The sequence below is a fragment of the Elephas maximus genome, chromosome 4, assembly GCF_024166365.1.
Source record: "Elephas maximus indicus isolate mEleMax1 chromosome 4, mEleMax1 primary haplotype, whole genome shotgun sequence".
NCBI lineage: Eukaryota > Metazoa > Chordata > Mammalia > Proboscidea > Elephantidae > Elephas > Elephas maximus.
Window position 1 is genome coordinate 101,186,991 of NC_064822.1, and position 24,413 is coordinate 101,211,403.

Genomic DNA, 24,413 nt, shown 5'->3' on the forward strand with positions numbered 1-24,413 from the left:
CCCACCCACCCATCAGTTTCATGCCTGTTATTTTTGTGATTTACATTGGGGTTTTCTCTCGCAAACTTGAGCCAAAGCAGCAACGTTGTTCTGGTGGTCGGTTTCTGTTTTCGTTCTTCCTTATCTATCTAGACCTGCTTTCACTCTTCAAAACTAGCTCGATTAGGTCGGTTGGCAGCTGTTTTGGGGGATATCCTTTTTGTATAGAAATGAAAACCCTACAGGGGGAAAAGCTACATCCTGACCAGCAAGCCAGACCCCTTGAGAAGCAGCCCGGGTTGGGAGGCTCGCTCTTGTGATGCGGTTTACGAGTCCCTAGTGTTCCCTTCGCAGACACATTTCACTCATTGCACCACCACCGCTCCCCACCCCCAATTTGGTTTTTGTCTCCCTCCTCGCCTTCCTTTCCTTGTATTTACAAAGGCACTGCTCTTCGCTGGAATGTCAGTCTGAGTTGCTTTTTCCCGAGCCTGGTCCTTTCCCTTCCCGCGATGATGTGGTCTTGCTCAGCCAGGCACCTAGGGGGCCCCTTGGTTGTGGAATACTTGGTGCTGCCGGAAAGGCAGGAGTTTCTGAAAACAAAAACTGCTTAAGAGAGAAATGCTTGTTGAATGAATAAACGCGTTTGACCTACTGCTCTCTTCCTTTTGGGGACGTGGGAGACTTTGGGCAGGGCATAGAGGAAAGGGCTGAGTGTGATCACAAATTTTGTTTTTAATATTTTCCTGAGGAAATCTATACAACTATTTCCGTGGCACGTGAAGCTGCCTGTGTCTTTTGCCTGTACTAGTGTTCATAATTGACAGGGGTGGACCCGATTTCCTCTTTACATTCATGTGCTCCCCACCCTTAACCTTCTACTCTGGTCGGACCAGTCTCACCTAAACAATACTTTTTCCTGCTTTGGTGCCCTACACCACCTCCCCCCAAATGCCAACATCACTCAAGGCTGAGTCACTGATCCTTGAGAAAGTCTCTCTCTGCTTATAGCCCCACCTTCGCAGACCTCTTTTTGCAGGTCGTGTTTTCTGAAGCCATGTGGTGCAAGACTTAAAATGCTTGCTGTCTTGTACTTAAAGTTGTTCAAATTTGTAGTCTTGTCTCCCCCAAAAGATTGTGAATTCTCTGAGGGTGGGTCTGGAATTTGATACACAGTTGGTGCTGAAAAAAAATTGATTTTTTTCCTTCCACATACTACATTTTTTAGTAACATCAATCAACTGTTCTGGTCAGGAGGGAGGACAATCTGCGATTTGTATTGGAGGATTAGAGAGGAGTCTGGGAAAATGCTCTTACATCAGGTTTCAACTGATAAAAATCAAAAAGGCTTGAACCCCTTTTTTATCCAGGTGAGTCTCTGGTTGGTCCCTGGCACAGTCAGGGGTGCTGCAGAAGCCCTCAGGTCTGGTGGTTATGGCTGGCAAATTGCACTCTCACAACTAGACCTCTTGTCCTTTCGACATTTTAATGGTTTACATTGTAACACATACATTGGAGAAGCGCAAGACCTGTAAAATTGAGGGCAAACCGGGGTTGGGGGGTAGCAGGGGATGTAATCTCGAGCTGACTTCTGTAGGATCAGAACCTGAATAGTAAATGACAAAAAAAAAAAGGGGGGGGGGAGAAGGGTTGAAACTTCTATTTTTCTAATGCCAATTTGATTCATGTTTTGAAGGGCCAATCTGAGGCATATCTGCTGACTCAAGTGGCTTCCAACTGAGGCCCCATGTGCTTTGGGTTTTGGCTTTTATGCTTTGGGCTAGGATGCATGGGGCATACTGTTCTCCTCTGATTTCTGGGAAACTGTATGGAGCCCTGTTGGCACAGCGGTTAAGAGGTCGGCTGCTAACCAAAGGTCGGCAGTTTAAATCCACCAGCTGCTCCTTGAAAACTATATGAGGCAGTTCTACTCTCTCCTGCAGAGTTGCTACCAGTTGAAATCAGCTCAACGGCTGTAGGGTTTTTTTTTTTTGGTTTGGTGTTACCAATACCTGTTGGCCAGATGTGCTACAATTTTGTCTGATTTCCAAGCTAATGTTTTAGAAGAACAGCATTTTTCAAACTGCAGAATGGGACCCCGTGGTAGATTGTGACCAACTGAGTGGATTGCTACCAACTTTTTTTTTTTTCTTTAATGAAATAGAATAGAATAAAAAATATTAGTATGACATATATAATAATACTAAGTATTATTCTGTAAAGTTTTTATATGGGCATTCTGAGTTGTGATGTAAAATATATTCCTTACTGTGGACAGGAGTCAAAGAATTTTGAAAGCTGCTGAGAGCAAACTGTACAATCACAAATATCAGTTGTCAACTTTGAATTTTCAGGAATGCATTGTCAAGGTAGGTTGTTAGAAGTTTTTGGTGAAGTTAGGTAGCTATCTTCTGTAGAATTATGCGATCATTATCACCTAATAAAAGTTTCATAACTCGTTCACCTTCTCAACTTTAGGACGATCCTCACAATTCTATCAAATGCTTCAGTTTGCCTCAAGTAAGCTTACACGTTAAATTTGCTTCTCTCTACTCTCTGTTTCCCGTTGAATAGTTTAAAGTTCTTGGGTTGGCATTCACGCTTTCTTTGATCTGGCCCCAGCCTAGCTTTCCAAACTTGCCTTCTTTTATTCTTTGTGGTCCCCAATGAATCTCACCTCCTGATAGTCATCCCCATTTTTAATCCCCTCCTCTTGACCGTGGGCTGGATCTAGTGACTTGCTTCTGATGAATGTTGTTGTTGTCGTTAGGTGCCTTTGAGTTGGATCCAACTCATAGAGACCTTGTGTATAACAGAACGAAGTGTTGCCAGGTCCTGCACCATCCTCACAATAGCAGGTGTGTTTGAGCCTATTGCTGCTAGGGAATTGAATTCAGCAAAAGTGATAGCTTGTCACTTCTGAGATTAGGTTACAAAAAAAAAGCGAGATTCCAGCTTACATTTTGAGCAATAGCACTTTCTCTTTCTCTCTGCCTCATTTGCTTTAAGGGAAATCAGCTGCCATCTTGTGAACTGTCCCACCGAGAGACCCGCGTGGTAAGGTACTGATGTCTCTGGCAAAAGCTAGCAAGGACCCAAGGCCTGCCAACAGTCACATGAATAAGCTTGAAAGCACATCCTGCCCAGTTAAACCTTGAGATGACCACAGCCCCAGCTAATACCTTAGCCAGAAGTCCCAGCTAGGCCGCCTAGATTTCTGACCCACAGAAATAATGGGATAAAAAGGCTTGCTGTTTTAAGCCACTAAGTTTTGGTGTAGTTTGTTACTTGGTGATGGATAACTAATACATTTCCTTTCATATACCCTATGTTTTTGCCAAAATGTATTGTTTAGCATTCTCAGTATAAACAATTACCCCACTGCTCAGAATGTTCTCCATCCTTCCTCTTCCCTGCCATTACTGTTTGTCTAAATTCTACCTTTCCTATGAGGTCCTGCTTAAATATTACTGTTCCTTCTTTATCTGATGTTCCCATTTGAAACTAATTTCATTCTATTTTGAACTTAGTTCTTTTTAAGTATCTATTTGTGACACTATCTGTTGTGTTGTTTGTATACTAGATTTTATATTAGTAACTTTTCAGGTAGAATCTGGCTAACCACGTTAGCCTGGTCATTTGTAAAAAGAAGTAATTTTTGAATTATAAATGAATTAAATGTTTTTTTAATAGAATTTAAAAAAAAAAAAAACCATTGCCATCAAGTCGATTGCAATTTATAGCGACCCTATACGATAGAGTAGAACTGCCCCCTAGGAGGAAACCCTGGTGGCATAGTGGTTAAGTGCTACGGCTGCTAATCCTGCAGGGTCATTACGAGTAGGAATTGACTCGCAGTAGGTTTGGTTTTTTGGTTTGGCCCCATAGGATTTCCAAGGAGTGGCTGGTGATTCAAACTGCCAACTTCTTTGGTTAGCAGCTGAGCTCTTAACCACTGTGCCACCAGGGCTGCATAGTATTTATTACTACTGACAGCACTGGGCTGGGCAAAATTATTTTAAATATATTTATTTACTTGTTTATTATTTGTCTCCCTCACTAGGATATAAGCTCCATGAGGGCAGGGTTTTAATCAGCTTTGATCACTGCTGGCTCTAACACCTAGAATAGTACCTGGCAATACCTTTTTGCTGAATGAAAAAATGTAGGGATAAATAGTTTTGAGTTTCTCAAGGACCAGGGGAAAACCTATTGTCTACTAGGCATCTATCTTATCCATGACTAACTAAAGCGGAACTCTCATTGCCCTACCCAAGCTGTTGTTCCCCTAATCTTTCCATCTTAGAAAAATACCACCACCATTCACTGGGGAGCTCAGGCCCCAGACAAGGAAGTCATCTTGAGTCTTCTCTTTCCTCAAGCACATATCCCATCCGGAAGTCTTGAGGGCTCTGCCTCCAAATATATTTAGAATCTTGCCACTTCTCAACATTTCTACTGCTGTCTCTCTAGTCCCAACTCCCTCACCTCTCTCCTGGATCAAGGTGAGAGCCACAAGCTAACCCATCTCCTGGCTTCCATTCTTGGTGCTCATAGCCTATTCTCCACCCAGCAGTGAGAGAGATCTTCTAAGAACATAAATAAAATCCCTTGCTTAAAGGGATAAACCATTTCCTTTGTTTAACTCCTTCCAATGACTTCTAATTGCAATCAGGATAAAATCCAAATTCTCACTCACCATGCCTCACATGGTCATGACCCTGCCTATCTACTCGGCCTCATCTCCTACCACTCTTTGGCCATATTTGCACTACGTAATAGCCATTTTTTTTAATAGCCGTATTGGCTTTCTTTCTGTCCTAAAACATACTAAGTTATTCCCTTTTCAGGGCTTTGCACTTGCTGTTCCTTCTGCCTAGAAATTTCCTTGCCCATATTTTTGTGTGGCTGCTTTCTCATCATTTAGGTCTCAGCTTAAATGTCACCTCCTCAAAAAAAAAATAAAAAAATTCTTTGTTCCAGCAAAAGTTGTCCCTTGCACCCAATCTCCATTTCCCCCATTGTCCCCTTTCCTGTATCTTTCCTCCCAAATCTCTTTCTGGAATGTCAACTCCATGAGGAAAAGATTTTTGTTTTCTTTGTTGAATCTACATTGTCTAAAACAGTGCCTGATAACTAGTAGGAGCTCAGTAAGTGTGTGTTAATACATTTATCTCTCAGTGCCTAATCCACTACTGTCGAGTGGATTCCAACTCATAGAGACCCTGTAAAACAAAGTAGAACTGCCCCATAGGGTTTCTAAGGAGCAGCTTGTGGATTTGAACTGCCGACCTTTTGGTTAGCAGCCATAGCTTTTAAACTCTGAATAAATATCTGTCAAATTGAATGAATGACAAAATATATCATACACAGATGTCTCGATACAGTAAGGAATAGGACAATGGATATGTGTCTGATGCCCTAATTTCTAGTCATGATCTGGGCCATATTACACTGAATGATTATGAGTCCACATTCCACTTCAGTTTCCTTGTCTATAGAATTAGGGTAATAACGTCTGCCAATCCTACCTTCCTCAGAATGGTGTTGTGTCATTTTGTATATTTTGTTCATAGGATCATACTTAGTAGGTATTCAGTACATAACTTTCTAGCCTAAAGCAACGATATTGACTCTGTGAGTGCCCTATTGACCTTAGCATGTTTTTCTGGCATTGAAAAATACTGTATGAGGTATTGTCTTAGTTATCTAGTGCTGCTATAACAGAAATACTACAAGTGGATGGCTTTAACAAAGAGAAATTTATTTCCTCACAGTAAAGTAGGCTGATTAAGTCCAAATTCATGGTGTCAGCTCCAGGGGAAAGCTTTCTGTCTCTGTTGGCCTTCTCATCAATCTTCCCCTGGACTAGGAGCTTCTCTGCACAGGAACCCCAGGTCCAAAAGACACGCTTTGCTCCCGGAAAAGACATGCTTTCTTGGTGGTATGAGGTCTCCCTTCTCTACTAGGTTCCCTTTCCTTTTATCCCTTTACTTTGCATCAGGGATGTGACCTGAAAAGGGTGTTACAATCCCACCCTAATCCTCTTTAACATAAAATTACAATCACAAAATGGAGGACAGATACTGGTGATCAGTGAGCTTCTTGGATCAAATAGACATTTAAGACTATGTTGGCATCTCCTGTCTAGAGGGGAGATGGGAGGGTAGAGGGGTGTCAGAAGCTGGCTGAATGGACGTGAAAAGAGAGAATGGAGGTAAGGAGTGTGCTGTCTCACTAGGTGGAGAGCAGTTAGGAGTATACAGCAAGGCATGTATAAATTTTTGTATGAGACACTGAATTGATTTGTAAACTTTCACTTAAAGCACAATAAAAATTAAAAAAAAAATGGAGGACAACCACACATACTGGGAATCACGCCTAACCAAGTTGATATACACATTTTTGGGGGGACATAATTCAATCCATGACAGGTACCAACTGCTGTAACACATTCTCCCCAAAACTCAGTGGCTGAAAACAACTATAATCATTTACTATCTCTCAAAGTTTCTATGGGTCAGGAATTCAAGAGCAGCTCAGTTTGGTGGTTCAGGTTTGGGGTCTCTTTCCATGCTGCAGTCAGTAGTTGGCCAGGATGGTAGCCATTTTGACTGGGGCTGGAAGATCTACTTCCAAGATGGTTCACTTACATGCTGGCAAGTTGACTTCTCTCCATGAAGGCTTCTCCACATGCCTGACTGAATGTCCTGACAACATGGCACATGACTTACCCCAGAGCAAATGATGTATGAAAGACTAAGGCAAAAGCTGCAATGCCTCTATGACCTAGCCTTTAAAGTCACACATCTTCACTCTTTCCATATTCTATCAGTCCCAAGGCAAGCCCTGATTCAATGTCAGAGGGGGAACTTGTTGAATACCAGGAAGTGAGGATCACTGGGAGCCATCCTGGAGGCAGACTGCCACAGAAAGGTTGTCAGCAGCAGGAAGCTTTTTTTTGCAAGAAACAGAATAAGCAATTAAAAGTGAATTAAATAATAAGGACATTTACTACCCCACCTAATACGAAGTCTGGAAACCCTGGTGGTGCAGTAATGGTTAAGAACTATGGCTGCTAACCAAATGGTCGGCAGTTCGAATCCATGAGGCACTCCTTGGAAACCTTATGGGGCAGTTCTACTCTGTCCTATAGGGTGGCTATGAGTCAGAATCGACTCAACTGCAATGGGTTTTAATAGGAAGTCTGCAGACAGGGCAGTTCTGGGGTTAATTCTTGGCCTCGATAATCTCCTCAAAGACTACCGCTCTGTCTTTTCACTCTGACATCTTCGACATGCTGGAGATGTCTACTGTTATGGTCACACATTCGCTGTAGTGGTTTCAGCAGTCATTTGCAAACAGGACCACATCCAGTGAAAAAAGAGGTGTGTCAATTTTTATTAGGAGAGATAACATTTCCTGGAAGTGCTGTTGTAGATGTCCCAAGTCCCATTGTCCAGAATTGGGTCACACAGTTGTGCACAAAAAATACATTCTATTGTGAATATATATTTTCAAGCATCAGTGTTTTATAAATAGATGCCTCATTTCTCAGCAAGAAAAAGATAATTATGATGCTCACAGAAATTCAACTGTAAATATTACTTTAGAATATTCAGATGGCTTTACACACATTTTCATGTAAATATATTCAATTCTGTCAAGGCTGTAGAACTTTCCAGGGACCTAACATCAGTACTGTTTCTCTCATCACCTTCCTAAAAAAAAAGGAGGGGGGGAGGGGGAACGTTGGCTGAGACCTATGCCATTGACCTAACTATTGACCTTTTTTGTGATATTTACCTACTGACCATCTCATATGACCCTGTGATGGTCCATTTTCTATGGTGTAGTATATATCCACGAATAAGAGAACAAACAGTGTCAGAAGAATGAAGGATTTATTGACCATGAGTCTTTCTCCAGGTAAACCAGGGCTTTGAACTTGTTTGTTGTTTCAAACCCCTGCTAAGAATTTCCATTTCAGATGTACTGAATAAGAGTCTACATTTTTAACAAGATCCCCAGGTGATTCTTACGTATAATAAATTTTGAGAACCACTGCTCTATTACTGGTTCTCAGAATTGGTCCCTAACCAGCAACATTAGCATGCCTGGGAACTTGTTAGAAACGTAAGTTCTTAGGAGGGGTTCAAACCTGAACAAACGGGTTTGAAGCCCTGGGGTAAACTGACACCTGCTAACCAGCAATAAGTGGCTTGGAAAGTGAAATGTGAAAGCAAAATCACAGATGTGAGTTCCCATACACATGCTTACTGGTTACTTAGAAAGTGCCAAGGTTAAACTAAAGATCAAGAATTAAGTTAGAAAACAAGGGTGTGTATGTACTTAATAAAGAAAAGATTTACATGTTTTATTTAATAGTATATTATGCTCCATTCATAAGCCCTCTACTGCTATCTTAAAGGTTAGTGGTTTCAACCCACCAGCCACTCAGGGTAGAAAGATGTGACAGTCTGCTTCCACAAAGATTACAGCCTTGAAAACCCTATGGGGCAGTTCTACTCTGTTCTATATAGATTGCTATCACTTGGAATTGACTCCACGGCAACAGGTTTTTTTTATTTTATGCTCTGTTATTCTGAAAAATTAAAAATTTCAGACCCTTACAACATTCCAAAAAAGGCTAACATAAAAATACTTTTATCTTTTATGCTTCTTAATTGTTAGGGTTCTGCCTTCTTGTATGAAGAGAAACGACAGAAAACTGAATGATGTGTTCTAACTCAAAACACTCTTAGACCACAACGGACCTACATTCCTGGCCTTCAGTCGGTTTCCGGATCTTTCTTTACTCAAAGATACTATTTATTAAAATTAACATACCTGCAATTCTGGTTCTTAGATGAGAGTTTTCTCATGAGAACGCCCACTGTTTTGGCTGAAATATTTGGCACTTTGCTGATTAAGACGCCAGCATCTGGTTCCAAGCAACCCTGTCTTGGGACACTTGGAGCTAATGGCACATCTCAAACCCCTCCTATTTCAGCCGCACATCGGAGACGACAGCTCCAGAACCAACCACTCGCTGAAACTGTTAAACGTTTTTGTTTTCTTGAGGTGAACCATGCGCATAACACACCCTTTTGGGTGAAATAATGTGTTTGTCACCCCTGGGTGGGTGAGGTCAACAAACCCCCCCGAGTTGCTGGCTCAGGAATAAATTTTGTTCATAGTTGGAAAAGTAAGTAAGGAATGTTATGGGATGGGGAAAATAACTTGTTTATTTTCCTCGTGGCTACCAAGTGGGAGTGGGAAAAATCCATTTGCGCCGTGTATATGCTTTGTTTAAACCAAGACACAATGCATTAAATGAGTAGAAGACAAGGCGCCTGTCTACACCATCTTTTCATTTTGTCCTAGATCCCATCCTGGAGGTTTGGAGGGGCCTGTATAGTGCGAAGCTGAGGTGGCGGGAATGGGGGGCTGAGGCGCCCCAGAGGCGAAGGCGGAAGCTCCAAGACGCCGCTCCTTGCCTCTCAGGATGCCAGCAGGCTACACGCAAGGTCGAGGGCAAGGCCGCGGCGCAGCTCTAAGCTCCAAGGAGGGGCGCGAAGGAAGCGAGGGCTCCCGGCCCGAGGGCGCGCGGCGCGGGCGGCGCCAGCCTGGGGGGCTGCAGCGGGCTGGGCATGCAAAGCGCAGCTCCCGGGGTAAAGAAGAACCTCCGCAGTGTCGGTGCGCCGCCGCGGCCGGAAGGCGGGGGACGGGGGGACGACGGCGGGGGAGGTGGCGGGTGGGGCCTCTGGCGCGCAGTCTCAGTAGGGCTCCAGAAATTTTCCACTAAGGCTTGGAGCGCCAGGGCCTCCGAGGCGCGGCCCGGTCCAGCGTACCGGGAACCCACGTGATGGTGATTCACCAGGCACCGCCTCCCAGGGCCCCCGCGGGGACCCGGAGAGGGTAGGGGAAAGGGGAGAGGAGGGTGGAGGGAAGGAAGGCAGAGGAGGGAGGGAAGGGGGGGCAGAGGGCCCGAGGGGAAGGAGAGGAAAGGAGGGTGAAGGCGAGACGGGGAAGTAGAGGAGAGTGATGGGGGAGGAGGAGGGAAGGAAGGAGAGAAGAGGAGCAAGGGAAAGAGGAGGTGCGGGGGCGTGGGCCTCCGCGCATCTAGAGGTTGCCAAGGGCTCGGGAACCCTGGTGGCATAATGGTTAAGTGCTGCTACGACTGCTAACCAGGAGGTCGGCAGTTCAAATCCACCAGGCGCTCTTTGGAAACTCTGTGGGGTAGTTCTACTCTGCTCTATAGGGTCGCTGTGAGTCGGAATCGACTCCAGGGAAGTGGGCGTGTGTTTAAGCGCGCGTCAGCCTCGCTTGCTGCTGGCTGGTTCAGCGCTTGCCTGCGACGTGGAAACCTAGAGTCCTAAAACGTCAGGGCTCATCCCGTGGTGGTTTAAGGAAAGCTGCATGGAGGCCCAGGGGCCCCATGGAGCTTTCGCGAATGCGCTGGGCCGGGTAGGCATACCCAGCCTAGGAGAGTGCAGTCTGGGAAACGGTTACGCCCTGTTGGCATCTGTCCGCGCGTGTGTACGTGGCTCCTGATGTGGAGAATTGTGGCTGAGGAAAGCGCGTACCGGCGGGAAGGACGAAAGGGCGCGGCCATAGCCCAGTATCAGTATCTGTGCCCTGGGACCCCCAGCGGCACCAGTGTTTATCAGGTTAAACCCCCAGACGCCAGAGAAAATCCTGGAGACTTCAGAGAACGTAGACTTCGGTGTGCAGCTGGTTCCAGGTGGTTCCCCGCTAAAAGTTTTGAAAATTAGCTTACGAAAGGTTTGCTCTTATCTGTCTGCTGTGTTGAGTAGACATTACACAGACGTCCGGCCCCTAACTGCTCTTATAAGGAAACATTACAGAAGCACCCAAGCCTTTCATCTCATATTCTTTTAGGTTCTTTCTAGTCATTGTGACCTTTTCTTCTCAAGTCATTCCATGAAAGTCTTGGAAGTAAATTAAAAAAACAAAAATGCTACCTTTAATTAGAAAGTTAAGTGTTTTGTTTATCAACTGCCTTTCCTGGGAGGACAGCTTTGTGGGTTTGCTCTATTTAGGTTTCCTCACAGACTCCTCCGGAGGCCTTTTTCTGTCGTCTCCCCCCGCCCCCCCACCTTGAGACAAAACGATATGCTGAGTCTTCCATATTTTCCACATTCAGTTTAACTTCTCTGCTAGAATTGTGTGCTGTTTTCTGATAGGTTTCTGCAACTAAAATTATTTTAATTACTAGAATAGCTAATATTCATATAATACTTTGGGTAGGCACTGTTTCAAGTGTCTTATAAATATATGAATATTTAATTAATCAACTTTGTAAGACAAACTATTATAATCCTGTCATCCACTTTTTACAGATGAGTAAATTGAAGCATGGAGAAGTTAAATAACTTGCCCAAAGGCCATTCATTCTTTAAGTACTGGTACTGGGATTTGAACTCAGGCTGTCCAAGGCAAATCCCATGCTATGGTCACTGTGCTATAGGGATTCCCTATTAATGACCTTGATTGTGTTGAAATTGATTTTTTTCCCTTCTAATTTATTTATTTAGCTTTCCTAAAGTTTATTTTGGAGCTAGATCTAAATTGAATTTGGATAGAAAACCATACACAGTTTTAAAAAGGAACTCTTACGAAGAAATCATGCATACCAAGGCAGTATTACGTTTTTGTTACATGGACTATTATCGCAGTATTTGACCCAGGAACTTAATTTTCTCAGGAGAGATGTTACCTTTATATGCCTTTAGCCCCTAGCACATGGTGAACCCTCCAGGAAAATGACAATGATGTTCTTCAGTTGTCAAACTGTAATAAATATTTATTGATTGAAATGTACTCAAGAAGTGAACACACTTGAAAAGTTCTATGGCATAATGCCACGTGAAAAGGAAATTTCCAAAAGAAACATAAATATCAGATAGATTCAATAAAAAGATACCTCTGTTTTTTGTTTCAGAACCTCTTTTTCTGCCCTTGAAATGTTTCCTGGCCCACCAAGATTGGGTTAACAGCCTCTTTGCGCCCTTGTGGCACCCAGGGTCTACCCCTGAGGTCGCACTTACCACACCATGTTCTCATTGCCTGTTCATTTAGCGTGTACCTCCCAGAAGATTCTTAAATTCTTTCAAGGGCAGGCATTCTCTCCCTGTGTCTTCAGAGCTCAATAACCCAGTGCCGTGGAGTCGATTTGGATACATTTGTTTATTCTAGTGTAGGAGTTCCCCAGTACTTGTTGAAAGAATGAGCTTACATGATTGGTCAGCCCTGTTTTGTTAGGATGTATGAATTGGGATTTAACAGAAACCAGTAAGGTCAATGTTCCACTTAGGAACATAGGCTCTGTCCAGTCTTGCTCAATACTGAACAACTCTTCCCACCCCCCTTTGTTACATTTCTTTGGATTCTTTGTATATATGCTTCTGTAGTACTAGATATAAACTGCCTGAGGCCAGAGGTATTTTATTTGAATTTGTATATATCCTGCTGCCTCACAGTATTTATATGTTATTTTGCACATGATAGTCTTTTTTATTAACAACAACAACAAACCTCTGAAAAATTTTGTCTTCTTAGTTCACTTTGTTTCAGCACCGAATTAATAGTTATAAATTTAATAACTGCAGTTTTATTCCTGGCCTTACAACTTTGGGGTCATTAGAATGATAGACCTTAGAACTGCGCTGTCCAATATATGGACACTAGCTACGTGTGGATTATTAAATTTAAATTAACTAAAATTACATGAAATTAAACATTCAGTTCCTCAATCACCAAAAAGGAAACAAACTCAATGCCTTCAAGTCAGCTCTGACCCATAGTGACCCTATAGGTCAGGGTGGAACTGCCCCATAGAGTTCCCAAAGGGCGGCTGATCAATTTGAACTGCCTTTTGGTTAGCAGCCATAGCTCCTACCCACTGCACCACCAGTTCCTCAGTATCATTGGCTGTATTTCAGGTGCTTAATAGCCACATTTGGCTAGTGGATAGTATATAGAACAGCACTACTTTAGAGGTAAATTACAAAAAGAAAAAGAAAAAAATAGGTAAAAGAGTAGTTTTATTAGCTTAAATATAGGACTGTTGCTAAAAAATATTTCAGATTGTACAGCAGCAGTATCCTTGCATACACAGAACATCACATTAATACTTCAGATATGTTAGTTCATATAGAATAAAAATTTCTTCCTAAATAACTGTTTAAATTAATGCACATTTAGAAATATTCAGGAGAACTGATGATTGAAATGGATTCATTCTTCGTATTCCTTTAAAGTGAGTATTAACCCCAGTTGATTCTTTGTGAATCTCAATTATTTTCTGTTTAAAAGTACTGCAGTCAACTTGAGTCACTGCACAAGTTTGACATTCATCAGATTTGGCTGTGTTTTTTAAACTCGCATGATTGAGAAACTAAAATACACAGTAATGTTGGTAAAGGACAAATGCCAGATAGTTTTGGACAGACCAAATATATATTTAATGACATCACACATGCAATACAGACAGTTCTCAATTTACAAACACTATATTCAGAAATGGCCCAAATATAAAACATACCGAGTGTACCTTCTCTAAACTTCTCCATAGAACAGTACTGCCAAGGTAGTCATTATACAAACCAACAAATACATAGAATAAATACAAATAAAAAATATTGGAATGTATAACTTGAGTTGTGGAGGTAGCAAAGAAACTGAAAAACTCGGGGAATTAGTAGAGGTTATTTCCACAGTAAAGCACATTTGCTTAAGTGGTAACCCCCTGACAAAAATAGTCTATTTCCACCCTATTGCCCCATCCTGCCCGCCCCTCTGATGTGCCTCCCCCCTCCCCCTTAGTCTGTAACATTCTCCGATTTCATTTGTGTTCATTTCTGTCAGTTCAAAGTTTGGTGACCTTGAACAAATTTGCTAGCTTCTCGGAGCCTTTACTGTTTTTAAACTGCAAAATAATCATAATACGTGCTGTGTGCCAAGGATTAAAGGAGAATTTATGTGAAAATACTTAATAGATTAGAAAAATATAAATGCAGGGATTATGATTATAAATATTAATAAAACACAAAGACTTCCTTGGAAGGTTAAATGGCCATCACCATGTGCCCATAATGAGAATCTGGCCCATCAGATCTTTTAAGCAGGTTGATGGCTTGAAGGATCTTGGGTGGAGTGGAGAGGTGGGTTCTCTAGGAGTATGAACCCATTGCCATCAAGTTGATTCAAAAGGAGATGAAAGGTTGTGAAAGAAGACATCCCAACTCTGGAAGGAGCTTGGGTAAATGCCACCTTTTTCTTTAAGGAATGATTGTAATTGCTTGCATTTTCTACTTCCTCTGTTTCATTGATTATTCCTCAGGCTAAAGTTTCTGCTTTACATTCTAAATTTGTCTGATGTAGCATGTTTTTTAAAAACTTATGTTGCTTACTTTGATTTTCCAGTTGTCTTTTGCTGATGGACCTTCTGTGAAGGGCAAATTCAAAGTACAACTGGTTGCTGCAACACAGGGGCGGGAAAGTGCAGTTGTAGTTATGGAGGCTGGGGGGACAGCTACATCTTTAATCTTGCAGGAATCAGTGCCCATTGGGGCTTCTTGCTGGTTTAAGGCCAAGACAGCAGTAGTGAGACCAGACCAAACCAAATCAAACAAAACAAAAACCAAAAACTGAGAAAGAGAGGGAGAGGTGTGGATGGGTGAAGAGGCAGGAAGGATATCAAAGAGAATGATGGATATCATCCCTAGTTCCAAGCAGGGTACATGTTTTAATTCATATTATACCCCTATTGAATAGATGAGGAAGCTGAGGTACAGAAGATGTTGAGCAATAGTGTCAGATGTCACATAAGTCATAAGTGGTAGAAGCGGGACTGTTAGCAGCCTGACTCTGGAGTTTGTGCCCTTATCCACAATGCTGTTGCTAGGTGCTGTCAAGTTGGTTCCCATTCATAGTGGCTCTATAGGACAGTAGAACTGCCCCATAGGGTTTCCAAGGAGCAGCAGGTGGGTTTGAACTGTTGACCATCCACTATCCTAAAACAAAAACCAAAACCAAGCCTGTTGCCATCGAGTTGATTCTGACTCATAGTGACCCTATAGGACAGAGTAAAACTACCCCATAGGGTTTCCAAGGAGCAGCTGGAGGATTCAAACTGCCGACCTTTTGGCTGGCAGCCGAGCTCTTAACCATGGCATCACCAGGGCTCCTCCACTACACTAGAGGCTCTCAAATTTTTTGGTCTTAGGACCTCTTGTACCCTTAAGAATTATTGAGAACCATCAAGAGTTTTGTTTATTTGGGTTATAGCTATAGGTTTTACCATATTAGAAATGAAACCTGAGAAATTAAAAAAAGTTATTGATTCATTTAAGAGTAATAGTAAACCCATTATATGCTAACATAAATAAGATTGTAAAATGAAAAATGGCTATATTTCTCTAAGAAATTTAGGGAGAAGAATGGCATTGTTTTACAATTTTGAACGTTTCTGCACCATGTCATACTTTTTTGGTGTGGCAGTGGTTAAGAAGAGGGAAAGAAACGAGAGAGACTGAAGGGTATAAATAATGGAAATTCAAGACTTGTCTCAGTAAGCACCCCCTGTGGCCCGTATGGGAAGGAAGAGATAACGAAGAGTCATCTCTGAACAGTGCCGAGCGGCGTCTGGATTTTCAGCCCGAGTGTAATCCTTAATAGGCTTGGATTTCTTTCTCTCTCTGTGCATACGCACACGCGCATGCATACACACACACACACAAACTTTGAGTCGTAGGATAGACTAAATTGGAAGGGACTTTAGATATTTTCTAACTAACCTCCTTTTTCATGGATGCAAGTGGCAGCTGAGCTCAGGCAGGAAAATGACTTATTGATGATTGAACTGCTGGTTAGTGGCAGGACAGGAAGTAGAACGCCTCACGCTCAGGTAGTGGGAATTAGTAAATCTAGTTATTCAGTTGTTAGGTATCTTGTGAGTTGACAACCATAAAAGCTATGGTAAATTCACATGCTTCCTCAATGCCGTTGTGAAAAATTGCTCCTTTCCTCCGAAAATGGTTTCCCCCCAAAAGTCTTGGTCTGTTTGGTATTTGGTTAGGACTCGATACAACTTCATTTTCTTACTTAATGCCTTTTGTTTCACAAATAGTGCTGAAGAGAATATGGGCTTGCTATTGGAATGAGGGTAAGAATATGAGAACCAGCAGTTCCATGACATCTGAGAACACTGATTGGCCAGACTTGTTATCTGCAGGACCTGCTTTTCTTAAGGATGAGCATATTTTGGTCCACAGGTTTCCAAGACAAGCACATTCCTGCCAACATGATCTCTGGACAAGCTGTTCTGGAATTTGAACTTGCTACTGAAAGGGGGTTAAGTCCAGGACACACACACACACACTTCAGTGGGGGGTGAGCCATTGTTGGCTGTGTTAGCGCCTCATTATACAACAGTTCCAGGATAAAGTGATACCAGATGTGCTCTCAGCAAGTACCTAGTACTTACATTTTTGACTCATTAGGCTAAAATCCACCTTCAGAATTTTGGGGAAGCCAGAAGTTAGGTAATTAACTAGTCATTCCTATTACTTTGTAAAGTTGACTCTAAATTGGTTATAATTTGCTGCATGTTTCAAGCTAGAAGATACTGATTATAACCGTATAAAACATATATTTACATATACATACTTGTAGTCATACATGCAAATAACCATTTATGACGATTAGAAGTTGATTTGAAGTAACGGTTTAATGATCACTAAGTTCCTTTGTCCTGGAAATTTCATTGTAAAAAGGAGAAAATGTATATAAGAAGACGTATTCTAGTTTCCTCTGACTGATCAAGCTGCAACGATACAGTCATTGTAATGCTGAAGAATAAACTTCACAGGAAAGTCCTGGCTAAGTACCACCCCCCTCCTTCTAACACAATTTGAAATTTTTCAGTTTCATGAGCTTTGTAACCTGCTTTTCCAAAGAACAGTTGAAGAGGAAAAGTGGTGAATGACTGACAATTCAGGTTATTATTAAGAATGTGGGAGTTTTGCATCTTGGCCCTGGAAAGTAGGGAGCTGATGGTGAGCATTTCGTTTTGCTTTCAAATGTTTAAGATTTGTCTGCAGAAATTATATTTTCTGCTGAATAAAACAAACTTTCGTAGTTGGTCCTTGCTTACTTTAGTTGCTAATACGCTCTTTTTATGGAGTCCTGATGGCGTAGTGATTAAGAGCTTGGCTGCTAACCAAAAGGTCAGCAGTTTGAATCCACCAGCCACTCCTTGGAAACCGCATGAGGCAGTTCTACTCTGTCCTGTAGAGTTCTATGAGTTGGAATCGACTGGATGGCAATGAGTTTGGGTTTTTGTTTTGTTTTGTTTTAATATGCTCTTTTGATATGATATTAAAATATATTTAAAAATTTACATATTATGTCTGGCTTTGAGGACCATAACATTTGTTTACCAATGGCTTTAACTTAGGGTGTTATTCACTGGATGGAAATATTGCAAAAACATAGTCTTCAGAGGCACCTGTTTTGTTTCAACTAGAGTAGCTACTACAATGAGGCTGTTTAGACAAAAGCATGAACTCTGGATTCAGACTGCCTGGCTTAGTTCCTGATTCTGCTTTTCACTATCTGTGTACTTTTCTCAAATGTAAAAGAGGCGTAATAAATAGTGCCTGATTCGTGAGGATTTAATGAGTCTGTTCTTGTAAAGAAAGCACTTAGAAACATACCTAGTATGTATTAAGCACGATGCAAGTGTCAGCTTAAACAAACAAAATAATTTTGTGTTTTGTCTTTGCCATGTCAGAGATTCTACCATCAAGTGGCAGCATGAGCAATATTTAATGATCTTTGGAATTAACCTCTTCTGTGAAGTGTTCTAGATGCTTCCATCCAACTGGGACTAAAACTGGAGGACAAAAAGGCAAGGAAAGCATGTTGTTATTGTTATGTGCCGTCGAGTTGGTTCTGACTCAAAGTGATCCTCTGTACCACAGAATGAAACACTGCCTGGACCTTCGCCAGGCTCACAATCCTTACGCTTAAGCCCATTGTTGTAGCCACTGTGTCAGTCTATCTCATTGAGAGTCTTCCTCTTTTTCACTGACCCTGTACTGTACCAAGCATGATGTCCTTTTCCAAGGACTGATCCCTACCAGTAACGTGTCCAAAGTATGTGAGACACAGTCTTGCCATCCTTTCTAAGGCGCATTCTGGTTGTACTTCTTCCAAGACAGATTTCTTCATTCTTTTGGCAGTCCATGGTATATTCAGTCAATATTCTTTGCCAACACCACAATTCAAAGGTGTCGATTCTTCTTCAGCCTTCCTTATTCATTGTCCAGCTTTTGCATGCATAAGATGGGATGGAAAATACTATGGCTTGGATCAGGTGCACCTTAGTCTTCAAAGTGACATCTTTGGTTTTCAACACTTTAAAGAGGTCTTTTGCAGTAGATTTGCCCAAGTCAATGTGTCTTTTGATTTCTTGACGGCTGCTTCCATGGGTGTTGATTGTAGATCCAAGTAAAATGAAATCCTTGAGAACTTCAATCTTTTCTCTGTTTATCATGGTGTTGCTTATTGGTCCAGTTGTGAGGATTTTTGTTTTTTTTATGTTGAGGTGCAATCCATACTGAAGGTTGTGGTCTTTGATCTTCATCAGTAAGTGCTTCATCACTTTCGGCAAGCAATGTTGTGTCATTTGCATAATGCAGGTTGTTAATGAGTCTTCTTCCAATACTGGTGCCCGATTCTTCATACAGTCCAGCCTCTCCAATTATCTGCTTAGCATACATATTGAAGAAGTATGGCGAAAGGATACAACCCTGATGCACACCTTTCTTGACTTTAAACCACCCAGCATTCCCTTGTTCTGTCTAAGCAACTGCCTCTCGATCTATGTAAAGGTTCTTCATGAGCACAATTAAGTGTTCTGGAATTCCCGTTTTTCACAATGTTATCCAGAATTTGTTATGATCCACACAGTCAAATGCCTTTACATAGTCAATAAAACACAGGTAAACATCTTTCTGGTATTCTCTGCTTTCAGCCAGGATCCATCTGACATCAGCAATGGTATCCCTGGTTCTGGATCCTCTTCTGAATCTGGCCTGAATTTCTGGCAGTTCCCTGTCAGTATACTGTTGCAGCTGCCTTTGAGTGATCTTCAGCAAAATTTTGTTTGCCTGTAATATTAATGATAAAAAAAAAAAAAAAAAAACTGGTCCATAATTTCCTCAGTCAGTGGGATCACCTTACTTGGGAATAAGCATAAATAAGGATCTCTTCGAGTCAGTTGGTCAGGTAGCTGTCTTCCAGATTTCTTGGCATAGACGAGTGAACGCTTCCAGCGCTGCATCCATTTGTTGAAACATCTCAACTGGTATTCTGGCAATTCTTGGAGCCTTGTTTTTTGCCAGTGCCTTCAGTGCCTTTTTTTTCAGTGCAGCTTGGACTTCTTCCTTCGGTACCATCAGTTCCTGATGATATGCTGCCTCTTGAAATGGTTGAATGTTGACCAATTCTTCCTGGTATAATGACTGTATTCTTTCTTTCTTCTTTTGATGCTTCCTGCATCGTTTAATATTTTCCTCATGGAACCCTTCACTATTGCAACTCAAGGCTTGAATTTTTTCTTTCGTTCTTTCAGCTTGAGAAATGCTAAGCATGTTCTTCCCTTTTGATTTTCTATCTCCAGCTCTTTGCACATGTCATCATAATACTTTACTTTGTCTTCTTGAGCCACCCTTTGAAATCTTCTGTTCAACTTTTTTACTTCATCATTTCTTCCTTTTGCTTTAGCTACGTGACATTCAAGAGCAAGTTTCAGAGTCTCTTCTGACATGCATTTTGATCTTTCTTTCTTGTCTGTTTAATGACCTTTTGCTTTCTTCATGGATGATGTCCTTGATGTCATTCCACAACTCATCTGGTCTTCAGTCATGAGTATTCAATGCATTGAATCTATTCTTGAGATGGTCTCTAAATTCAGTTGGAACATAATCAAGGTCGTACTTTGGCTCTCGTAGACTTATTCTAGTTTTCCTCAGTTTCGACTTAAACTTGCATATGAGCAATTGATGGTCTGTTCCACAGTTGGCCCCTGCCCTTGTTCTGACTAACGGTATTGAACTTTTCCATTGTCTCTTTGCACAGATGTAGTCGATTTGATTCCTGTGTATTCCATCTGGCAAGGTCTACATATACAGTTGACATTTATGTTGGTGAAAAAAGGTATTTGCAATGCAGAAGTCATTGGTCTTGCAAAATTCTGTCATGCAATCCCCACCATCATTTCTGTCATGAAGGCCATATTTTCCAACTACCAATCCTTCTTTGTTGCCAACTTTTGCATTCCAGTTACTAGTGATTATCAATGCATCCTGATTGTGTATTCAATCAATTTCAAACTGCAGAAGCTGGTAAAAATGTTCAATTTCTTCATCTATGGCCTTAGTGGTTGGTGCATAAATTTGAATAATAGTTGTATTAACTGGTCTTCCTTGTAGGGTTATGAATATTATCCTATCACTGACAGCCTTGTACTTCAGGATGGATCTTGAAATGTTCTTTATGATAATGAATGCAACGCCATTCCTCTTCAGGTTGTCATTCCTGGCATAGTAGACCATACGATTGTCCAATTCAAAATGACCAATCCTAGTCCATTCAGCTCAGTAATGCCTAGGATATCGATGTTTATGTGTTCCATTTCGTTTCTGATGATTCTCAATTTTCCTAGATTCATACTTCATACATCCCATGTTCTGATTATTAATGGATGTTTGCAGCTGTTTCTTCTCATTTTGAGTCGTGCCACATCAGCAAATGAAGGTCCCAAAAGCTTGACTCCATCCATGTCATTAAGGTCAACTCTATTTGAGGAGGCAGCTCTTCCCCAGTCGTCTTTTGAGTGCCTTCCAACTTGGGGGGCTCATCTTCCAGCACTATATCAGACAATGTTCTGCTACTGTTCATAAGGTTTTCACTGGTTAATTCTTTTCAGAAGTAGAATGCCGGGTCCTTCTTCCTACTCGTGTCTTAGTCTGGAAGCTTAGCTGAAACCTGTCTGCCATGGGTGACTCTGTTGGTTTCTGAATACTGGTGGCATAGCTTTCAGCTTCACAGCAACATGCAAGCTCCCACAGTACGACAAGCTAACAGGCACGTGGGGGAAAGGATTGCAGAATATAAATGCCATTGCTTAAAGCTTCAAGGCTGGGGCCTTCTAGATAATGATTTGTTTATTGTATTTCCAATAGGAGAAAAAGACCATTGATGTTACCTATCAGCAGGAGATGGACTATAGTATGTGGCTTGTCAAGCATGTGTACAGTAGTTTAACGATGTGAGGAGCTTATTTTGGAGGAAATGGAGAGGTCGTGATATTCTCTGAAACAGTTAGAGAGTCATTACTGAGCCATTGTTAGAAGACGGGGAGGGTCTGGTAGTCAACACAATACTTTTGTGACACTTAGAAGAAATCACAGCACTCCCACCACCACAACCTTCCCGCTGTGCTGTTGTAGCCCTCAGACTCACTGGGCTTTTACTTGGAGAAGGCCTCCTTCTTCGTGGCTAACACAGCCCCATCCCAGGGCATAGGGCTTGACAGGTGGAGTATAGGTTGGATTTCACCTCCCACTCACCCTCTGCCCATGACTTTATGCAGTGCAAAAACTGTACATCGAATGTGGTAGTCCTGAAGACAGGCGGTTCAATTTAATGTTCTGTGCTTCAGCTCACAAGATATGCTGTTCATTCTGTTCAGTCTTTGTCTCCTTAAATAGTTGGAGTTGGGGAAGCAGATGGGTCAGTAGTTTTTTGCCATTGAGCCCAATGGCAGGTTGTTAATGACTACTTAAGATGATCCAAAAGCATTTTGCTGAGAGCCCAAGCCTGTTTTCTATCAGAAGTTTTATTAAGCCACTTAATTGAGGCTTAAAGTCTTATTGAACTTTATACAATTCCAAAAACAAGGAGAGAGGCACCAGGGTATTAGTCCCTTTTAGCCATGAATCATATTTTTGCTATGCCATTTTTACTTTTTTTTCTGCACACTCTTACAATTTAAGATGATGCATTTTGTTTTACGTCCAAAAGTTTGCAAGCTGTAACTGAAAGACAGTGCTCTGAAAAGGCCCTGGCTAAAAATCAGTCAGTCTATTGACACAGAATCATGTCAAGAGTGGCCTCACAGTATTTGTGAGTTTTAGCCTCTCTTACTTCTCATCCAATGTTTGTTTAGTATTGTCACAGTTGAATTCCTTATTGGACATGCATTAAAATCACATTAAAGTTTGGACTTCAGCCAAACATAGCAGAAAATCTTGATTCTTTGACATTGCGTCCTTATAAACAACTTTTATAATTCTTCTATTACAGTTCTAGTGGTCCTGAACTTTGTAACCCTGCGAGTCAGGTAATATCTCTATTGTCTCCCACAAAAAGAATGCCAACCTGTAAAAACATACTGAGGAATTATAATTATTATTTATTCTTCAGGAATCTTGAAATAACTTCCATTGTTCTATTCTTGTCCCTTTCCATTTAGAAATCTTTAATTTCCATTCCTATCTCCTGCTGTGAGCATTCTGAAATTAGTAGGAATTTTGTTTCTTAGTTCCCTCATGATATAAGCAGTTGAAATCTACCAGCGGCTCCTTGGAAACCCTATGGGGCAGTTCCACTCTGTCCTATAGGGTCCCTATGAGTCGGAATCGACTCAATGGCAATGGGTTTGGTTTTGGTCATAGTATAAATATAGCTCTGGAAAAAGTTGTTTTGATTATCAAACTCTTATCTAATGATAAGTAACATACACTCAACACATTCAAATTCAGTATTACATTTGGTCATCATGATCTTTGGAGATAGATATTATAATATTCTCCAACAAACTGGAAAAATAAAGTTCAGAGATCCATATACTATGCTGCCCAAAGGATACAGAATGAGAGCCAGACTTTTCACTTTTTATCAGTTAAAAAGTCATATCCTAACACTTTCCATGGGATTAACCAGAATTGAAATATTGAAACCCCTTTTCTCCCTTAAATATGCATAGCATAGTACATGTGCCTGTGGCATAAGATAGGAAATATCTGCATAGGTAACTAAAACCAAAAAACCAAACCCATTGCCGTTGAATCAATTCCGACTCATAACAACCCCATAGGGTTTCCAAGGCTGTAAATCTTTTTTTGGCAAGTTTTTTTTTTTTTTTTAATTTAGATGAAGGTTTACAGAGCAAACTAGTTTCTCATTAAACAATTTATGCACATATTGTTTTGTAATTTTGTGACATTGGTTGCCAACTGCACAACATGCCACCATCTCCCCCTCTTGACCTTGGGTTCCGTGTTACCAGCTTTACTGTTGCCTCCTGCCTTCTCATTCTTGCCCCTGGACTGGTGTGCCCATTTAGTCTCATTTTCTTTAATAGGTGTGTCTAATCTTTGGCTGAAGGGTGGACCTCAGGAGTGACTTTATTACTGAGCTAAAAAAGTGTTTGGGGTCCATACTGTTGGAGTTTCTCCAGCATCTGTCAGACCAGTAAGCCTCATCTTTTTTCTTTTTGGGTGAGTTAGAATTTTGTTTTACATTTTTCTCCAGTTCTGTCTGGGACCCTCTATTATGGTTCCCTGACAGAGCAGTGAGTGGTGGTAGCCAGGCACCATCTGCTTGTGTTGGACTCAGTCTGGTGGAGGCTGTGGTACTTGTGGCCCATTAGTCACTTGGACTAATCTTTCCCTGTCATCTTTAGTTTTATTCATTCTTCCTTGCTCCAGACAGGGTGAGACCAGTGGAGTATCTTAGATGGCCGCTCACAAGCTTTTAAGACCCCAGACGCTACTCACCAAAGTAGAATGTAGATCATTTTCTTTATAAATTATTTTATACCTATTGAGCTAGATGTTCCCTGAGACTGTGATCCCCACAGCCCTGAGCCCAGTTATTAGGTCCCACAGGGAGTTTGGATGTATCTGTGGAGCTTCCATGACCTTGCCTTGGACAAGTTGTGCTGGTTTCCCCAGTACAGTATACTGTCTTACCCTTCACCAAAGTTACCACTTACCTATTTTCTATTTAGTGTTTTTCCATCCCGATCCCCTGCGTCCCCCTCTCCTCCCCCCGAAACATCAAAGGCTGTTGTCTTTTTCTGTATAAACCTTTTCATGAGTTTTTATAATAGTGGTCTCGTACAATATTTGTCCTTTTGTATTTGACTTACTTCACTCAGCATAATGTCCTCCAGATTTATCCATGTTGTAAGGTGCTTTTCACAGTCATCATTGTTCTTTATCGCCAAGGCTGTAAAGCTTTACAGAAGCAGACTGCCACATCTTTCTCCAATGAAGCCACTGGTGGTTTTGAACCGCTGACCTTTCAGTTAGCAGTCAAGTACTTTAACACAT

At 41.5% G+C, this 24,413-nt stretch overlaps 1 long non-coding RNA gene across 1 annotated transcript in view; it reads left to right on the forward strand.

Moving 5' to 3' along the window:
• The first annotated feature begins 9,789 nt into the window (after positions 1-9,789).
• LOC126075345 (uncharacterized) overlaps positions 9,790-24,413 on the forward strand; it is a 42,222-nt gene continuing 27,598 nt past the window's right edge. Inside the window, exon 1 of the long non-coding RNA XR_007517187.1 lies at positions 9,790-9,900. This is a non-coding gene — a long non-coding RNA (uncharacterized LOC126075345). The remainder of the gene's footprint in view (positions 9,901-24,413) is intronic.